The 19312-nt window shown below is 30.5% G+C and overlaps 1 protein-coding gene across 6 annotated transcripts in view; it reads right to left on the bottom strand.

The window, feature by feature from the left end:
- LOC143199566 (uncharacterized) overlaps positions 1–19312 on the bottom strand; it is a 360802-nt gene that overhangs the window by 189037 nt on the left and 152453 nt on the right. Inside the window, exon 1 of one of the 6 annotated variants that reach the window (XR_013006490.1) lies at positions 12502–12630. The exons of the other annotated variants lie outside the window; for them this stretch is intronic. The gene's annotated coding sequence lies outside the window, so the exon portion shown is untranslated. Of the gene's footprint in view, positions 1–12501; positions 12631–19312 lie in introns of those variants that run through there. 6 annotated transcript variants of the gene reach the window in all.

Genomic DNA, 19312 nt, shown 5'->3' on the forward strand with positions numbered 1-19312 from the left:
TTATTTACTTGAAACATTCTGAATATGAGATTATGATTCAGTGCTGACAATATTCAAGACGAGGTGATGAGAATGGAAACAACTAAGGGTGACTGACTATATAATTAATACATGATAACTATAGGAAATGTAATTGTAGAGTGTAAAACATTTATGTGCAGAGATATGTGTGTAATTGTTCAGAATGGATGCGAGCATTTGGTTAAAATGTACGAGGAAAGAATGAATACTAACTGTTTTGCAGCTATAGAAAATGCATTAGGGGACTGCAGTAATTAAATGTAGTTTTATCAAGAAATATGTATACAAGTAGCAAGAGAACAAAATAAAGAGAAATAAACCTATATCAAATTGACTTTATAAGAAACACTGTACCGAAGGAAATAAGAACTAAGCGTATAAGCTAAATATACTCTCTAATGAAAGTAAAATATATTACCTGGATATGCAATTATAAATTAGGTGGATTAGGCTTCAAGTAGATACCACTACATAAAAAAATAGGCCTGGAGCTCATGGATGGTATGAAAAAAGTTTAATATAAATATAATAAAACAACTCTAACTATGTTATTGTGACTATAAGATAAGATACCGTAGTTTAAGTCCTTCTATAATGTATGCATTAGATGTACTATATAGTCAAAACAAATTATATTTGATAACAGTATTTTTGTTTAATTATTTTATTTAGATTAGAATTTTATTGTATATCAAAGCCAAAATAAACTAAAATTCAGAGTTGATGACATTTCAGATGACGTGAGTCTAGTATTTTATTGAATGGACTATAGCAATGTTTTGGTTGAAGCACCGGTTAAAAAACAAATACGGTTTTTGAATGGAATGGTAAATTACTACGACATTACCATAACAATTGGAAACGGGAAGAATAATATGGTTTTAATAAAGACGTGACGGTACCGGATCGTTCGGGACATGACACCAACAATATTTTTCGAATCTAAACCTTGTCGAACACGTGCCTTTTCTGAAATTAGAACGGCAAAGGAAAAAAAAACAGATGGCCGAGCACATATTTCATGTCCGACCGCGGACGGGTATTTAAAAGTCAAAAGTCGATTTTGAACTTCACCGCCCACTTTGTCGATCTGTCCTGATGAATGATGGACGCAAAAACGTCGCCTGTAGGCACTCAACCTGCTTTTTCTACATACATTACTTCACAAATAATGTCAGATTTGGCGATGTGCACTATATTGCATAGAATGGATTATAGAAAAGAATAAACTATATTGTCTTTCTTTTCTAATGGCGGTACGTTCTTTTCGAGTCGATTCGTGTAGTCGGTCAGGTAAAATAAACAAAATAATCTAAAATATTTAGATTTTGTGCCACAGTAATAATTCTATTGCAATAATTTTTTTTATAACATTATTAGATAGGCCTAGTACAATCTTAATTTACAATTAATTTATTACTATTTTTCCTATGCACTTGGATTAATTCACAAGCAAGACGAGTGCGAGAAAATACATCAATATGTATTCCTCAATTATAAAATTATAATAACGTATAGCTATAGTTTACACTAAAGGTATACATTTTATATAAGTTCGTATGGTTTTGTTCGCTTCAATCTAATGACATCCTGCGCGCTGTCCAGCAGTTGTATTGCTTCCACGTTAGTATGATTTCGTAATCTTCTTTCGTATTTCAAGGCGAAATCTTGGATAACTTCGCAAATTTATTTGATCTCCAGGTCATCGTTCAGTTCTTCGTTGGTTACGTAGCGATAGGCATTGGTAATCGACCGAAGAACCTTGTTCTGACAGCGTTGTATGACTAGTTGATTTGAATTTTTAGTGCAACCCCATATTTGCATCCTATAGGTCCAAAGTGGCTTTATGATTATATTATAGATCAACCTGTTTGATTTTACATCAAGTTGATTAACCAGTATAATTGTTTTATTTTGGTTCTAATGCGTTTTGCTTTTTGTCTAACGTAATGTTTACAATTTAATCTATCGTCAAGATGGATTCCAAGGTATTAAGCTGATTCTGTTTGAGGAATCCTATTGGAATAATAATTGAATTGTTTTGTTATTCTTGGTGGTTTAACATACATTGTATATAAAATATGGAAGAACAAGGGTAAGTACAGAATCTAAGGTTCAATTTTTAAAAGTTATAAAATCCAAACAGCATCAATTTTTTTATAGTGGAAATGTTAGGTGTCAAATTTATAGCAAATCGTCGTCAACGACATCAAATAGGTACCAAAATATGCCAACATATTTCCTCGAAATTGCAGCAGGTTTGAAAACAGGACCAGAGAAGAAAATTAATCTTGTTGTATTGAAAGTAGTCAATTAATGAATTGGTTTAATAAAGTTTGGTAACATAAGGTTTGTCCTACAAGAATAGTAGCAAACATTTTAGTAAGTGGTAATAATTAGATATTTTTTCATCAAAATATGTTTTAGAAATGATTTAATTTTTATTTTATAGGTGAGATTTAGCTAGAATTTGTTGAAAGCGAATGTCGAAGAGTGTGAAATTGAGAGAATCAGAGAAGAAGAAATTAGACAGGATTTTGCTAGTATACACGAATAGTGGAGAGTAATACTATGAAAAAATTAAATTTGCTAACAAAAGAACTGGATCAAGTAAACAAAATATAAAACTATCAACGACACCCTAATGCGGATTAATTTCATCCAAAATTTGAGTAATTTGGGGCGTATAAGTTTTGCACGTGGAAAATATAGTACTTTTTTCGATTTTAGTGATATCGGCCATGTAGTCGGGGCTAGTGGAGTAATCTGTGGAACTTCAGACTGGATGAATCTCCTAGACCAAAAGGAAAGTATCAATAATCCCTGTTTTTTTAAATCTCTTTTGGTACAACTCCATATCTGGATACCATATGAAATTAAGAATGAATATAATTTGATATAGGTTGGAAGCTAGCATATACAGTTATTTTTTATTCTTCGCATGAACTTTTTAGCGTATCTTATATCTATGTATATTATATATACTAACAAAGATATGTTAATTTCTTTTTATATTCACCATATCGTATTTTATTTATCTGCAGCCGTTATAATTGTATCGTTAGCAAAAATATATATTTTATTATATTCTAATTGAGGAATATTACTGATAATTATAGGTAATAGTTACACACCAGAGAAAATAATAGAGATGATTCAACAATTTGTATATGATATCTATATATGGAAATATTTTGTAGTGTTTTAATGTCTTGTAATTAATTTAAACATGTACCATAAACAATGACTTTACCTATTAGCACATTAATTAATGATGTTTTTACACTAAATAATCGCTTCATTAGTAACAAATTATATATGTCCTTTTGGGGACTTTGCTGATTATTGTATTAGGTGTATCCATAAATATCACTAAATATATACGTTACTAAGCAATATGATGTCATATAGCTGGAAGAATGTAAGCTAACCACTACTACGTGAATATTAACATTAATAAATGTTTAGTATAACCGCCCCACTGTTCTGAATATTTCTGTTCGTTTCACTTAAGCTCAATAATATTTGGAATCTCGGACTAAATCTAGTAATACCAATTTATGTGGATCATCAATTATTATCAGAACAAGAACTTTTAACGCAACTTTCATAGGAACTTTTCAAACTACAGCCAAATAAGTAGCTGTAGAATGTAATCTCTTTTTTATGTCTTTAAAATTCACGATAATCTTTAAAATTCACGAGTTTTTTGGTTCAATTTTTTTTATTTCAACAACGATTTTTTTTATAACATCTTTATTAGATACGCTTTGTACAATCTTAATTATTATTATTATTATTACAATTAATTTATTACTACTTTTCCTATGTGCTTGGATTAATTAACAAGCAAGACGAGTGCGAGAAAATACATCAGTATGTATTCCTCAATTATAAAATTATAATTATTTATTAATTATTGACTTATATAGTTTACACTAATAATACACACTAAATGTTCATACAAGTTCGTATGGTTTTGTTCGTTTCAATCTTCTGACATCCTGTGCGCTGTCCAGCAGTTGTATTGCTTCCACGTTAGAATGATTTAGTAATCTTCTTTCGTGTTTCAAGGCGAAATCCTGCACAACTTCGCAAATCCATTTGATTTCCAGGTCATCGTGCAGTTCTTCATTGGTTACATAGCGATAGGCATTGGTAATCAATCGAAGAATCTTGTTTTGACAGCGCTGTATGACTAACTGATTTGAATTTTTAGCGCAACCCCATATTTGCACCCCATAGGTGAAAATTGGCTTTATAATTATGTTATAGATCAACCTCTTGATTTTAGATCAAGTTGAGAGTATCTTCCGACTAACCAGTATAGTTGTTTTATTTTGGTTCTAATGTGTGTTGTTTTTTGTCTAACGTGATGCTTCCAATTTAATCTACCGTCAAGATGGATTCCAAGGTATTTTGCTGATTCTGCTTAAGGAATTGGGCATCCATTGAGTGATATAATTAAGTTTTTATTATTTTGCCTTATGCAAAATTAACGTGGACAGATTTGGAGCTATTAAGTTGAATTTTCCAATCTTTTGTCCATTTGTAGATTTTGTTGACTGCCACTTGCACTTTTTCTATTGCCCTAGACAGAGATATATCTTTTGCCATAATAACTGTGTCATCAGCAAAGGTCCTAAGAAGTGTTTCTTTTGTTGTTGGAATGTCAGCAGTGTAGAGCAGATACAGGAGAGGTCCTAAGACGCTACCTTGCGGAACTCCAGCCGAGATATTTTTAAATGTCGAGAACGCCATTTCGTGCGATACTCTAAATTTTCTTCCGAATAAATATGACTCCAGCAATTGACAATAGTTACGCGGTAACAATTTGCTCATCTTACAGATTAATCCCAAATGCCAAACCCGATCAAAAGCTTGTGAGACATCCAGGAATATTGCAGGGCAGTATTTCTTTTCTTCAAACGCTCTTTCAATAGCCGCAGTTGCTCTATGCACTTGATCTATAGTTGAATGGTGATTTCGAAGACCAAACTGGAAATCTGGTATTGTTACCAAATGTTTAACACGTTTATATATCAGCTTCTCAAATAGCTTTGATATTGTAGGTAGTAGCGAAATAGGCCTGTAAGATTCGACTTGTTCTGCAGGTTTGTCAGGTTTTTTGAGCATAATTATTTGTGCAACTTTAAAGCATTCCGGGACATGCTTCAGCCTTAAATAGGCATTAAATATATATGTCAACATTATGATTGCTTTTCGTGGCAATTCTTTCAATAATCCAGGTGAAATGTCATCTATACCAGGTGCCTTTTTAGGATTGAGGTTATCAATTTCAGTGGCAACTTCCAGTGGAGAAATTAGATTTAGATCTACATCGGGTTGATAAATAGGAGATGTATCCATGGTAGATTCTATATCATTAGGCCGAAGAATGTTAGCTAAGTATTTTGCGAACAATTCAGCTTTTTCATTGTCGCGTCGAACCCATTCATTTCGATCATTTTTAATTGGCGGTACCCGAATAATTGATCTTTTAAATCTTCGAGTTGCTTTCCATAGCGAATAATCTTTGTCTGCTTGTGGGCTTAATTCACTTAAATACTTTTGAAAGCAATTCTGTTTATATTCTTTGATCTTTTGATTCGTCTGATTACTAATTCCATTAAACGTGGTTTTGTCAGCAGCACTTCTGGTCCTGTGCCATACTCTTCTAGCTTTTCGCCTTTCTTTTATCATTTCTCTAATTTCGAGGGGGTAAAGTACTTCATATTCTGATTTCTCTCTTGCTATTGGGGTAGCATCTTTTACAGCTGACCGAATTTGTTCAGTTATATGTTTGGTTTGTTGCTCAAGATCATCTATAGTTTTAAGCCTTACTTTTAAACTGATTTGTTCCTGCAGTATTAATCGGAATTTGTCCCAGTCAGTATATTTGTTGGTAAGATTAGGCTTTTTTGCTTTTCTTAGGATTGTCGCGCCCAGTGTTAACTATACTGGAGTGTGATCAGATGTTAGATCGCACAAGCTTTCTGTACTAATTTGATTTAATGAGATAACAACGATTTGTGAATACAAAATCTATACATGTATGTATAGTCTTATGTAAATTTATACGTGACTTACATCTAGTTCCGTAAGGATGTTGCAAGATGAAATATGTCAGTTTACTTAGATATTTTAAAGAATCGCATAGATTTTTTCAAGGAATTACCAGTTAGTACGAGAATCATCAATTTCAGAATGAAAACAAGCAAACCAATCCTGAAATTGAAATTAACTTAATCACTACTCCCTCACTATTCACTTAAGTCACACAATTTTCGATGGGTTCGATTTTTGAAAAGCCGAAATTACTTTTCCCCGTCCTTGATCATTACTGCAATTCCTTTCTATCGTTGAAAGTTATCCATTCTTAAGTTAATAATTAAGTTAATCCATGATAAAAGCGTAAAGCATCATCGTAACATAATATCGAAATATAAAAGGCAACCCTCGTATAATTGTCCGACCAACGAAATGTTACTCATCAAACCGACCTGGTTTTATGGTATTCAAATATAAAAGGAAACTTGAAACAAATTACGTAAACAGTATCATACGGTCCTCGTTATTAATTAGCATTTTAAAATCAAGGATTTCATTATTATTGGTCCGACATTCTCGCGGGAACAAGCGAATAAATAATAAACTTTATTGATAAAATGATGATAATAACATTATCGAACACCTGCAAAAGAAACAAACGCGATTGGAGGTGGGTGTTCTCGTAAGTGGACCGCCCATATGCACTTTATTTCGTAGATGTGAACTTTCATGTTTTTAGATTTCAATGGTCTCATATATGTTAATGAATTTTTTTAGTAATGACTGAAACGTCGAGGTTCTGTGACGATTATATTATGACATAAAGCATATGTTTCATGATGATGCTATTTAGGCGATTATTATTTCTGCGTCTTCGCGATACTGTTGTTGTTCAAATTATATATTTACTAAGAAGAATATCGTTTTATAGAAATCACTGAATCATTGGTAAAGGTTTTTTTATAGGTGTGATACAGTGGTTTTTGTACTGACTTCTGAGTAACTATTGAAATTTATACAAGTTTTATTTCATAAAAAATGGTTATGTTCGATTTTTTGGATGATTAGATCATACTATATGCATAAAGGCAGCTCTTGGTATCGTAGTATCCGCTATCACGCAAGAAGGTACAAAAATTGAACCTCTGCCCACCTACTACATGGAGACAGGAAAAACAGGCTGTTCTTTGCACTTTATATGTTGGTGTAATCATCGATATCACTGACTTCTTCGCTCTCGAATTATATCATTTGAACGTTGAGGAGTTGTATTTCGAAAATCAAAAAACCTTGATGAACGTTTAATGTTAATTAATGTACTACTAGTCCAATGAAATGGCGTACAAGATCCCACTAAACAGGATACATAAAGTCGCTAGTCTACACCGATAAACCAAAGATGATTGGTGAATTGGAAGACAACATCCAAGATTGAACCTCCACATTATATTACAACTGAAATAAATAATAAGGAATTTAATACATCAAAACATAATTATGTAAGAGGACAACAATATCGAAAAAAATTATTTGAAAAATTAAGAGTTTTTGGATTGATCTAAAAATAACTTCGTAAGAATTTAATATTTCAATCAAACTTAATATCTAGTACTTGTTACTTTGGTCGTCGATCAATGTTAACACCAAAAATATTTATCTTTATTTTTGCATACTGAATATCGATCATAAATAAATATCTGAAACGTTTAGTAAAGGAAAAGTATATACAAGGTCTTGCAGAGCTAAGAGCAGATGGTTGAATAATAAACACAATATGATTGAATAAGGATAATGTTATTTGAATATTAAAATAAAATTAATATCAAATACTAATTGCTATTTAGTTGTAATAATTTATAATTCAGAGTCAATACCTCTAAAAATATTGAAATTTTATGAATTATTTATAGTGTTTGGGTTATTTTATATTGAATTAATGGCCCAATTATGTTTATTAAAATGCCCGTGATGATATAGTGTGAATCAACGGCAATTCGAAGATTTTATTGTGAAGAAACGCAGATTTCTGGGGAAGTGCTATTTTTCCAAGTATGTTTTCTCAATTTATATTCTCATAGTTAACATTTAATAAGGAATGAGAAATTTTGGGAAAAGAGTTGGTTAATATTGGCTGCATTTCTTGAACAATTTTCAGGTATATTAGTCATAGTGAGTAGGCAGTTGAAAAAGTAACAGTAACTAAAAAATATTATAAAGGGCGTCCCAAAGCTGATGCATGATTTTTATTGTTTGAAATATTTTTCTAAATAAGTACACGCAACAAAAAAAAGTTTCAAAGTTCAAAAAAAGTTCAAAGTTTCAAGATAGAACTTTTAGGAGTGCTACACATACAGAAAAATATGTATTGAAATACAATAAAAATTGGAATAACAGTTTAACTTCGTTAATTTTGTTCGCTAACACTTTATGTTCAACAAGAACTTCGAACCTTCGCAGAAAGTGTCTATGTGCCAGCAAAGCCATTTTGTTTCATATTCTATTTCATACATAATCTTGTTCTATATGATTTATGATCTAATAAAAAATTATCATAATAACAATGTTTTTTTATTTAATTAAAATCTTTAATATTTTTAGACATCCTATATAACTTTAAGAATATAAATATTATATTATTTCTATATTTGTAATAATAATTAACAAATATAGATTCAATTAATGTATATAAACACACTTTCAGCAAATTATATTATTAAAATGTGAATTTATATTTCAGTTGTTTTATCATCATTATAATTTTGGGTTTTTTTGTATATTTTAAAGTCTCCTTTTACCAAAAAGGGTTTATCTAGACAGGCTACCGAGTGACTGACTTAGAAATCATCCCAGAAACCATCCGGTCTTACTCAGCATGGTTGCTGGTGTCACTGGGATCATTTTCCTTGTCGGATTTTACACTTTTGCCTAAGGAAAATTATCAATACTAAAAAATCATAAATATAAATTTACCATCCTGTCGACTTTACCACTTACAACCAAGCCGGCAATGTCGGGTTTTAGATCATAATCTGTTATACCAGTTCAATACAAATTAACAAATAAATATAAACCAAAAGAAGTGTCCCAACCCTATATAATTTGAAGAATAATATTATTTTAGAACAGTTATTTTATTTTTACATTGGTAGTAATAATTAACATATATAGATTGAACGGGGAATATATATTGTTATACATATACTATAACTTTTACAAAATTTAATTGTTCTATATATAAACACACTTTCAACATAGCATATTGTTAAAATGTAAATTTCGATGTTAATTAAAATGTTGGGTTTTAGATCATAATCTGTTATACTAGTCCAGTACAAGTTGCAAAAAAAATCCGAATTTTCACGCTCACATCATTGCTAAATGAGTTGCGTTGACCTTTATGCTAACGTCCTTGCCTGGATGGTTTACAATCGTCAAAATACATCGATAGAAAGGCTACGACATTTTTAAAAATACATTACATTTAATAAACAAAATTAGCGAACAATAAAAGCAGCAAAGTTAACAGATTTAAATATAAAAACAAGTGAGTAGGGAGGTCATAGTATCTTCGATTCTTTTGTCTATCTTACAGGATAGTCATATGGTGAACAAATACCTTTTAACGAGTCAATTAATATATTTGATTAAATGGAATTGCTGGTGATGTATAAACTAGAGCCGTCCGAAATACTACCATAATCGGAAAAAGGAAGAAAAAGTAAGTTTAGACAAATTAAAATATAAACGAAATACTACAATTAATTTTATTAAAGTTTTGGTAAATGTAAGAATGAATTAGTAAAGTTCGTGCATTAAACATATTAAGCTATATCGTAAAGCAAATTCCACATAAAAATTTAAATACTATTCAAGTGCAGTTTTAATCAATGATCGTTTTCCACTTTCTTAGTAAAATGACAAATCCTTGAATGTAAAACCACTTTGATTTCTGTGGAAAAAACTGTAGCAAGTGATTTTCCGGAATAGTACTGCTTTACACTATTTACACATATTGGAATAAATGAAGGCGACACTCGAGCTATATGGTGGATGCAACACAACTTTTCAACTAATGTCTCTCAAATTTTGCTGAATGCCTTAAATATTTGTGTGGTTTAGTGTTGTAGTGATGGCAGACAAAACTAATTCCATTGATCTTCTTTCGCTGGCCAGAGCGAGGTTCATTTTTTAGATCGAAGCATCCAGAACGAAAACGAGCAAATCTATCTTGACACTGTCGTTCACATTTTTCGCTATTTGGAAGCAAAATACGGCAAAAATGATTTGATAGAATCTCCATTTTGAAAGTGTAATTATTGGCAGAGTTACTATCTGTTACATTCCAAATATACTATAGTATGGCTGCATAGGATTTTTATTACATTTATTACATTTATAACAATTTGTTGATGGAACTTCTATGTTATTACTTTAACGTGTATTGTACTAAATCAGATTTTTGTCAATAAATAACGGTCATATAACGTAAACACCACAGTTTCATTTCGTTTTACCTCCATTCACCGAGTCAACTACCCTAAAATTCAATTGAAATAAAATAAATTTTTCAGTTATTAATAAAAATTGGTTTGTGCAAAAAAAATTAAAACAAAATATCATACCTAGTAGTGATCAGATGATATCAAATACAGACTATATAACTTTTCTAAAAATTATTTCTATAATTGCAGACAACTGCAACCTGGAAGTAATGATATAAATAAGTGGACCCACACATGGGCGATAAATAACAACGAGATTAAATTAATAAATATGAGTAATTCTATTATGCAAATAATCGCAAAACTTCATTGGAAGGGGCATATAAAAACAAAGAGAAGAACTCGAATTAATGTATCGCTTTTTTGGAAGAATATCTACATTATCCGTATATACCAAATTGCTACTGTACAAACAAATACTTAACAGGTCAATTAAAAAAGTCCCTGACCTGACATAGATGGCGCTACTAGAATTTAATCTATATGTTTAGCACTAACCCTAAAAAGATGTGTGCATAAATTTGACAGCTGTCGGATCATTAGTTTGTGAATTATGGCATTTTGAGTGAAGCAACTTTTGTTATTGTGAAAAAAATGGATAAAAACGTATTTCGCGTGTTGATAAAATATTGCTTTTTGAAGGGCAAAATAAGATACAAATAGAATACAGTTGAAGCAAAAACTTGGCTTGCTGCCCCAGGAAAACCAACCATCAAGGATTGATATCCTAAGTTTAGACGTGGTGAAATGAGGACCGAAGAGCGCAGTGGACGCCCGAAAAGGTTGTTGTCGAATCGACAGTCGTCCGAGTGGACTGCACACGATGAACCCGCTCCAAAGCGTGGAAAAACGCGACAGTCGGCTGGCAAGGTTATGGCGTCTGTATTTTGGGATGCGTATGGAATAATTTTCATTGACTACCTTGAAATAGGAAGGACCATCAACAGCGACTATTACATGGTGTTATTGGACTGTTTGAAGGACGAAATCGCCGAAAACCCACCGCATTTAAGAAAAAGAATGTGCTGCTTCACCAAGACAATGCACCGTGTCAAAAATCCATGAATTAGGCTTCAATTTGATTCTTCATCCTCCGTATTCTCCATATCTGACCTCCAGCGACTATTTCCTGTTCCCAGATCTCAAAAGAATACACGCTGGAAAGAAATTTTCGTCGAATGAAGAGGAAAATGACAGATCGTACTACAAAAATGGTATCGAAAAGTTGGAGGGTCGCTATAATCAGTGTATCTCTCTTGAAGGCAACTATTTTAAATAAAAAAAAACTAATTTTGCCATAAAAATGTAAAATGTCTTATCAATTGACCAGTTATATGAAGTTATATGTATTATCGTTAAGTTAAGTATTATTATTAAGTTATATATATATATATATATATATATATATATATATATATATATATATATATATGTTAGAAGTATTATCAACATAATACAAGTATATTAGTATAAAGTCCTGGAATGTATTGAAGATGCACGCAGATACTACTTACAGCGAAACCATCGTATTCCAACTATATTTGAGAGAAAATACTCCACTCGCATGTTAACAGCCAAATGCTGAAACTCTTGGATTACATTGAGCACTAGGACGCAGATTCAATAGAGCCAAATCGCGTGATCTTATCTAGCTGTGTATTGAAGTGTACTAAATGGTAAAAACATTGAAAAGGGCTAATAACTTTTATTTTAGTAAAGGTTAAGAAACGTTAAGTAAAGGTCTTCCTCGATAAATATCTACATTTAAGTCACTGTAGAGAAAAATTGTAAGTTAGTCGGCAACCACTAGTAATAATAAATTAATAACAATTATAAAAATCAGTACACAAAGAAAATAAGATTATTTCTAAAAAATGCATCTGTTTTAATAATTTAATTTAATAAAAACCAAATCCATCATACGTACACTAAAATAAAATCCCGAAACATCGACTGCGAAGTAAGAACGGTCAACAAAATGTTCGCACTCTTCGAGAGAAAAAGCCGAAATAACGACGCCAGATCGAATCGTACCGGTACCAGGGCCGATAGGGATCGAAAAACGATACCGTCCGAAGCGATAGAGATCGTCGAAGAACCGTCACTGTCACGACGCGCGGATTTTTACCGAATTCCGACAAATTTCGCGGATCCCGGATCGCTCGATTTTTACCGTTCGCTATCGTCACGACGAACGAACGGGTCGCGGCCGTCTGCGATCTGCGATCGCCGTGCGTGGACGATCTCGACGGATCGATGAGTCGTGAAAGAAGAGAAATAGCCGGGTGCGCCCGAAATGAGATCGCTTGATTTTTCACCGATCGATTGTCGAATCGATACAGCTAACTCGATCACCATAATTCAAATAACACAAGCCAGAGGTTCCACTTAAGAAAAAAACCAAAACTTATTAATATTGAGATTTATTTATACACCTAGTAAAATTTGAAATGTTTTGTTTCCTTTTTCCATTACTATAGAATTTTTAAATATCTGAAAGTACATAATTGTTTTGAGTTGATAATAGGCGAAGGAAATAAATAAATGTAAAATTATTTTCATGTTATCTACATATTAATCGGCTTAGTGAAAATTTTGCCTTGCTATTTTAAGAAAACTCATCTTTCTGGGTACATCTAAAGGAATTAATCATCCAAAAGAAGTGAAGGAAATGGTAGCTGAAAAACGCAAATTTCGATAAAGTGGCAACAAAACAGAACACCTGAAAATAAAAATAATTTAAACAATATAACCCAAAGACTGAAAAGGGAAATACTGGAAATTCAAAACAAAACCATAAATGACTATCTGAGAAATTTAAAACATGATAAAGTAACTGATTACTCACTCTGGAAAGCCACAAAATATCTAAAGCACTCATGCCTACACAGTCCACCTATAAAAGACCTATGTGGGAATTGGGCACCTGACAATCACCAAAAAGCATAAGCATTTGCTGAATATCAGCAAACAACATCACTGCTGACAGTAATATCTAAGGTTTTGAAAAACTCCTGTTGAAAATAATAAAACCGATCATAGAGAGAAAAAAACGTAATACCAACATACCAGTTTGGGTTTATTAACAAGTACTCAACAATTGACCAGTTTCACAGAATAACAGATGTTATTGATAAAGCCTACGAAAGTCAAAAAGTATGCTCAGCTATTGTAGCACAAGCCTTCGATAAGGTTTGGCATTGTTTTAGACCTTGTTCATAAACTACAGAAAACGCTACCGAGACAACACACCGAACTATTAAAATCATACATTACAACCAGAATGTTTAGAGTTAAACAAGAAGAAGTTTACTCTACAATAAAACAAGCTAAAGCAGGTGTCATAATAAGCACTAATAACATTAAAAAATACTATCATTCCATATAGCAACAACGCTAAATATGTCGGAATAAATCTCGATGCAAAACTTCGCTGGAAGGAACATATAAAGAAGAAAAGAAAAATCGCAATTATCACTTCATAATAAATTGTTATTATATAAGCAAATTCTGAAACCTATATGGACATACGGAGTTCAATTATGGGGATGTTCTGCAAGAGCAACATAAATAAAATACTAATTTTTCATAACAAAGTCCTGAGAGGTATTGTGGGTGCACCCAAATACTATAGAACTGATTACCTACATCGAGACCTCCAGATACCCACAGTCAGTTAAGAAATCAAAAGAATTGCAAGGGAGCATTAGGAAAGACTACATTCTCATACGAATATTGAAATATTGCAGCTTTTGGATACCACCAGAACATGACACAAACTCAAAAGAATCAAACCATTTGATCTTGTATAGTGTTGTGTAGTGAGGTGCATATATTAAAAAATTCAGCAGTGACATGTATAAACATTATTTCTCCAGAGACTGAGATAGGGCCGATGGGTCCTCCTTGTTATATACCTAGATTTAAGTTAGCATAAAGACAAATTGTAGGTTGGACGGAAACGACTAGTAACAGTGTATTAATTAAATAATAAAAAAAAGGTTTTGGCAAGTTTGGATAAAAAACGATTAAGAATACAGCTAGGAAAGAAAAACCCGACATCCCAACATAGATTAATAAATTCGAGAATAACAAGAATCGTCTGTTTTCTTTACTCATAAGATATTTAGATTTTCCATATCACAATATTGATTTAATTTGATGTCTAGTAGAGGAAAAGAAAATAAGAAAAATTATGGGCTGTTATAAACTAATCTAGTTTTGGAGACATAGCATATCATTGTACTAAAGTTAATTCTAAAGGTTGTTAAGATATTTCTGTAATTTTTAGTGGTATTGACTTCTGATTTATGTCAGGTTTTCTTAGCAAATACATTTCTTAACAAAGCACTAACCGAATATTGCAGGTAATAAATACTTAACGTATGAGATAAGAGATTAGAATAATAACAGTTAAAATGAATGTTGCATATATTAATATATTATTTATTATTATTAGTTATAAAATAATTTCACAGAATTTTAACATTTGGGTCTTCGAATCTAAATGGTTTTAAGGTTTTAATACAAACTAGAGTAACAAGTATAATATAAGCTGTATATAAGCTGTCGTAAGAAAAATTACTTTTAAACTTGTGAGTATAATTAACTAGTGGTTTAACATTATAATTTTGGTTTAAAAATACTGTTAAAAGCAACCATAAAAATTAGTTTAGTTCATAGTGGTATAATAAGGTAATAATATGGTAATTTCCATATCAGGTAGGGTATTATCTGCAATAGCTGCACTAATGACTGTATTATATTATATATCTGATCCAATTTAACATTTAAATTTGAGTTATGTTTATCAGGCACAAAATCTTATATTAATATAAATTTAATATATACATTCTATAATATAATATCTGAAGTAATATTTATTATTTTAATCAGTATCAGAATAGATAACTTTACCTTTATAATGCTGCAATTTATTTCTAATTATATAAACTAATTACTCGTTGTTCAATCATTTTCTTCTCGTTAACTGTTATTCATCCCCATTAAACATTTTCACAGATCCAATTATTTAATATGTTTAATTATAAATTTAGTAATGATGTAGTACTTCCTCTAAAACTGAAGATAAAGAATGGATTTTGTGAAAAACTAAATTTGCCAGTTTATAAGTTATAAGTGATAATAACTTAAGCAATCTATTGAACTTTTAGTCAGTTTATTATAAGTAATCTTAATGTTATCGATAGAGTAAAACACTTGAGTTTGAATCCAACCTCACTAGATCAGCATGATTTCAGGTATATTTGAAATCTATCAATATTAATTCATTAATAAAGTTAGTTAGAATTAAAATAAAAAGAAAGTAGTAAGTAATATAAAAAGAAAACAAAAAGAAACCTTCAAACATCTTTTTTTATTTATTACTCAGTATATATATAATATTTAATAAAGTAAACTAAAAGTAAAGTGTCAACTTTGGTTGAATAATCATCTTTAGTGATGAAGTTCAATCTTTAATTAAATCAGTTTCAGTCAAATACAGAAACTAGAATTTTATCATAAGGAAAGCACATGTTATCATTAAAATGTTGTTGAGTTTCTTGTTTTTTTTAATATTTACAATATTTCGTTATATTTTCATTGTGGAAAAATGTACTACTTTAATTTATATTTAATTCAAAATCAATTTTATAGTGATATTTAATTTTCTTAATAATTACTATTTGTTTAAAGGGTTTATTTATCCATTGGCTTATGTATATTTAATAATTATTTCTCAAGGATCAAAATTAATTGTATATACTGTATAATTTAATAAATGTGATTTATATACAAATTGTTTATATCTTACTCATCAATTTTTTACGGAAGTTTCTTTTCTTACCAGCTGTTGATATTACCTCGCAATAGTTTAATACCTTTCACAAAGTTTAACATATTGCCACAAAAGTTTGAAACTAAAAATACACGTTCCATAGAGAAACCATCGGATAATTACTGTTAAAAAATTGTGATTCATAAACCTGGGAAAGTACAATAATTAGCAATATTATAATATTTAATTTTTTTTTACTTTTCTACATAATATAATTTAATATTTTTTTCTATTATATTATGATAAATAATTAATTATCATGAAATTCGTTCCCTGAGTTAAAGGATTTTCTTTTTCAAAGTACATATGTTATGCTATTAAAACTAATTATGTCATTGCTGCTTCTCAGTTCCAATTAAAACAGTATTTAGAAGTGAAATTTGATTAGTTAACTTGTAAGTGTTATTAAAGTTTATGCGACCTGACGATGGCAAAGATAAATATAAAGAAACCTTATAACTCAACGGTGATTATAAATAGCTCGACTCATTTGCTGGATATTTCAAGTTAATATGAACGTTACCATATTGGATTAGATATTATTTCAGCACCAGTAATATTAATAACTATATCCCGTGAGGACAAAGTAAATATATATATATGGCGTCACCTTACAGATTCTTACTTCAAAAATATATTATTTTTATTTAGTAATACAAAAATATCTGTTTCAAATATATTTCCAGTTATTCCAAATCTTTGCACTTAAAATGAGTAATAATAATTTGGTAGTTCCCCCTAGAGTGAAGTTTTGGTCCTGCAAAACCACTTCGTAATACAATGCTGTAACGTCGATATTTATATGATGTTAAATGACTCTTTGTAGAATTTATTATTTGGTAAAATTATTATATTTTTAAGTAAAATGTGAGCTCAAAGATAAACAAGACTTTTGAAATAATAATTACTCTAATGACATTCTTTATTGATGAGTACAGGATCTTGTTAAATATCATACTCACGAATAGTTAGAAGCTCCTAATTCCTGACAAGTTGTGATATTTCATATTGTGTCAAAATTAATGTCGTGACACTGAACACTTTAACGTCTTATCAAACGTGTTTCGCATCGGACTGGATTAAAAAGCTTCCTAATTTATGTATAATTATATAATACTTCCAAAAATAATCACCAACAAAATATATACTTTAATTTAAGTGAAGATTTGGAGCTTTTAATCTAAATGGTTTTCGGAATTTAATTTAATATAATATGTTTGAAATACAAACTAGAGTAACAAGTATAAGTCCTGTGCTAAGAAAAACTGTTTTTAAAATTGTGAGTATAATTAAATAGTAATTTAATATTAGAATCATAACAACGTAATTTTAGATTCAAATTACTATTAAAAGTAATGTTAATAATTAGTTTAGTATATGGTGGAATAACAAGGTAATAATGTGGTAATTTCCATATGAGATATGGTATTATCTGCATTAGCAGCACTATTGACTGTATTATATTGAGACAAATAGTAAGGTATATAAGATATCTGATCCAATCCAACATTTAAATTTGAATTATGTATATCAGTCAGAAAATCTTACATGAATTTACATTTAACATTTCTGCTTTATAATATAATATCTTTAGTAATATTGATTATTTTACACAGTATTAGAAAAGATAATTTTATCTTTATAATGCTATAATTTATTTCTGATTATACAAACTAATTACTCGTTGTTCAAGAATTTCCTTCTCGTTAACTATTATTCATCTCCTTTAATAATATTAGCTTAATTTGTTGTAGTGAAATTTAGTTCTAATTATTTAACATGTTTACTATTAAATTTAGTAATGATGTAGTATCACTACATAGTATAAAACAAAGTCGCCTTTTCTGTCCCTATATCCCTATGTGCGCTTAAATCTTTAAAACTACGCAACGGATTTTGATGCGGTTTTTTTTAGTAGATAGAGTGATTCAAGAGGAAGGTTTATATGTATAATACATGCATAATATACTAAGGCAACATTGCTAATTTTAGAGGTTTCTAACGTGTTGTCGTAAATTAACCTATTTTTTTAGGTTTATTTAGCAATTAGCAAAAACGCTGCCTAACCCTACGAGTTAGATCAAATTAATGTACTACAGTATTGTACACCATAAGAAGGTCTACAAAAAAGTCCGCGATAGTATATGTTTATCTTTTAGGGATAACACATATTAACCATTTTTATTGTTGACTTTTTACGTGAGAAAATGGCTTATTTACGAAGCTATTTTAAGCAATACGGCATTAATCCTTATCGAATTAAGTACCTTAAATACAGTGTGCAATTAATATAGATCAATATGGTTCCTTACAGCATGTAAATTAAACAAATATTTTCGGAGATATTACAAATTTAAAATTTGCGTTTAAAAATGTGTAATGTAATAAAAATTGTATGAATTTAGATATTCCAAAGATAGCAGGAAATCTTCATAGTAAGTATAGGGGAAGAGGAATTGTTTTACTCCAAATTTAATGCGTGCAGGCCAAGGGCAGTAATGAATGAACCAAAAATACTGGATCGATTTTAATCATGTTTTCATTGAGTGACATAGGCATATATATTTTATGTCCGTGCAAAGTCGGAGCGAGCCGCTATGTTTTTATATACATCGTTCATATTTTTTCTGTAGTGTATTTAATTTAGTATCAGCATTCCACCCGTGCGAAGCCGGGGCGGGTCGCTAGTTTATTCTAAAACTGAATACAAAGAATGGGTTCTGTGAAAAAATAAATTGACAAGGACTTACAAAGACTGTCATTTCTCTCCGTGTTCTTGAAATTCGGAGTTATATATTGTATTATTAAATCCAATATCACTAGATTATTTTCAGAATCATTTCAAAATCATCTGAAATTCCTCAAAATTAATTCGCAATTCTAGTAAAATAAAAAGCAA

The sequence above is a fragment of the Rhynchophorus ferrugineus genome, unplaced genomic scaffold, assembly GCF_030347505.1.
Source record: "Rhynchophorus ferrugineus isolate W39M unplaced genomic scaffold, kcgeb_rfMv2 rfM7, whole genome shotgun sequence".
Classification (NCBI taxonomy): Eukaryota; Metazoa; Arthropoda; class Insecta; order Coleoptera; family Curculionidae; genus Rhynchophorus; species Rhynchophorus ferrugineus.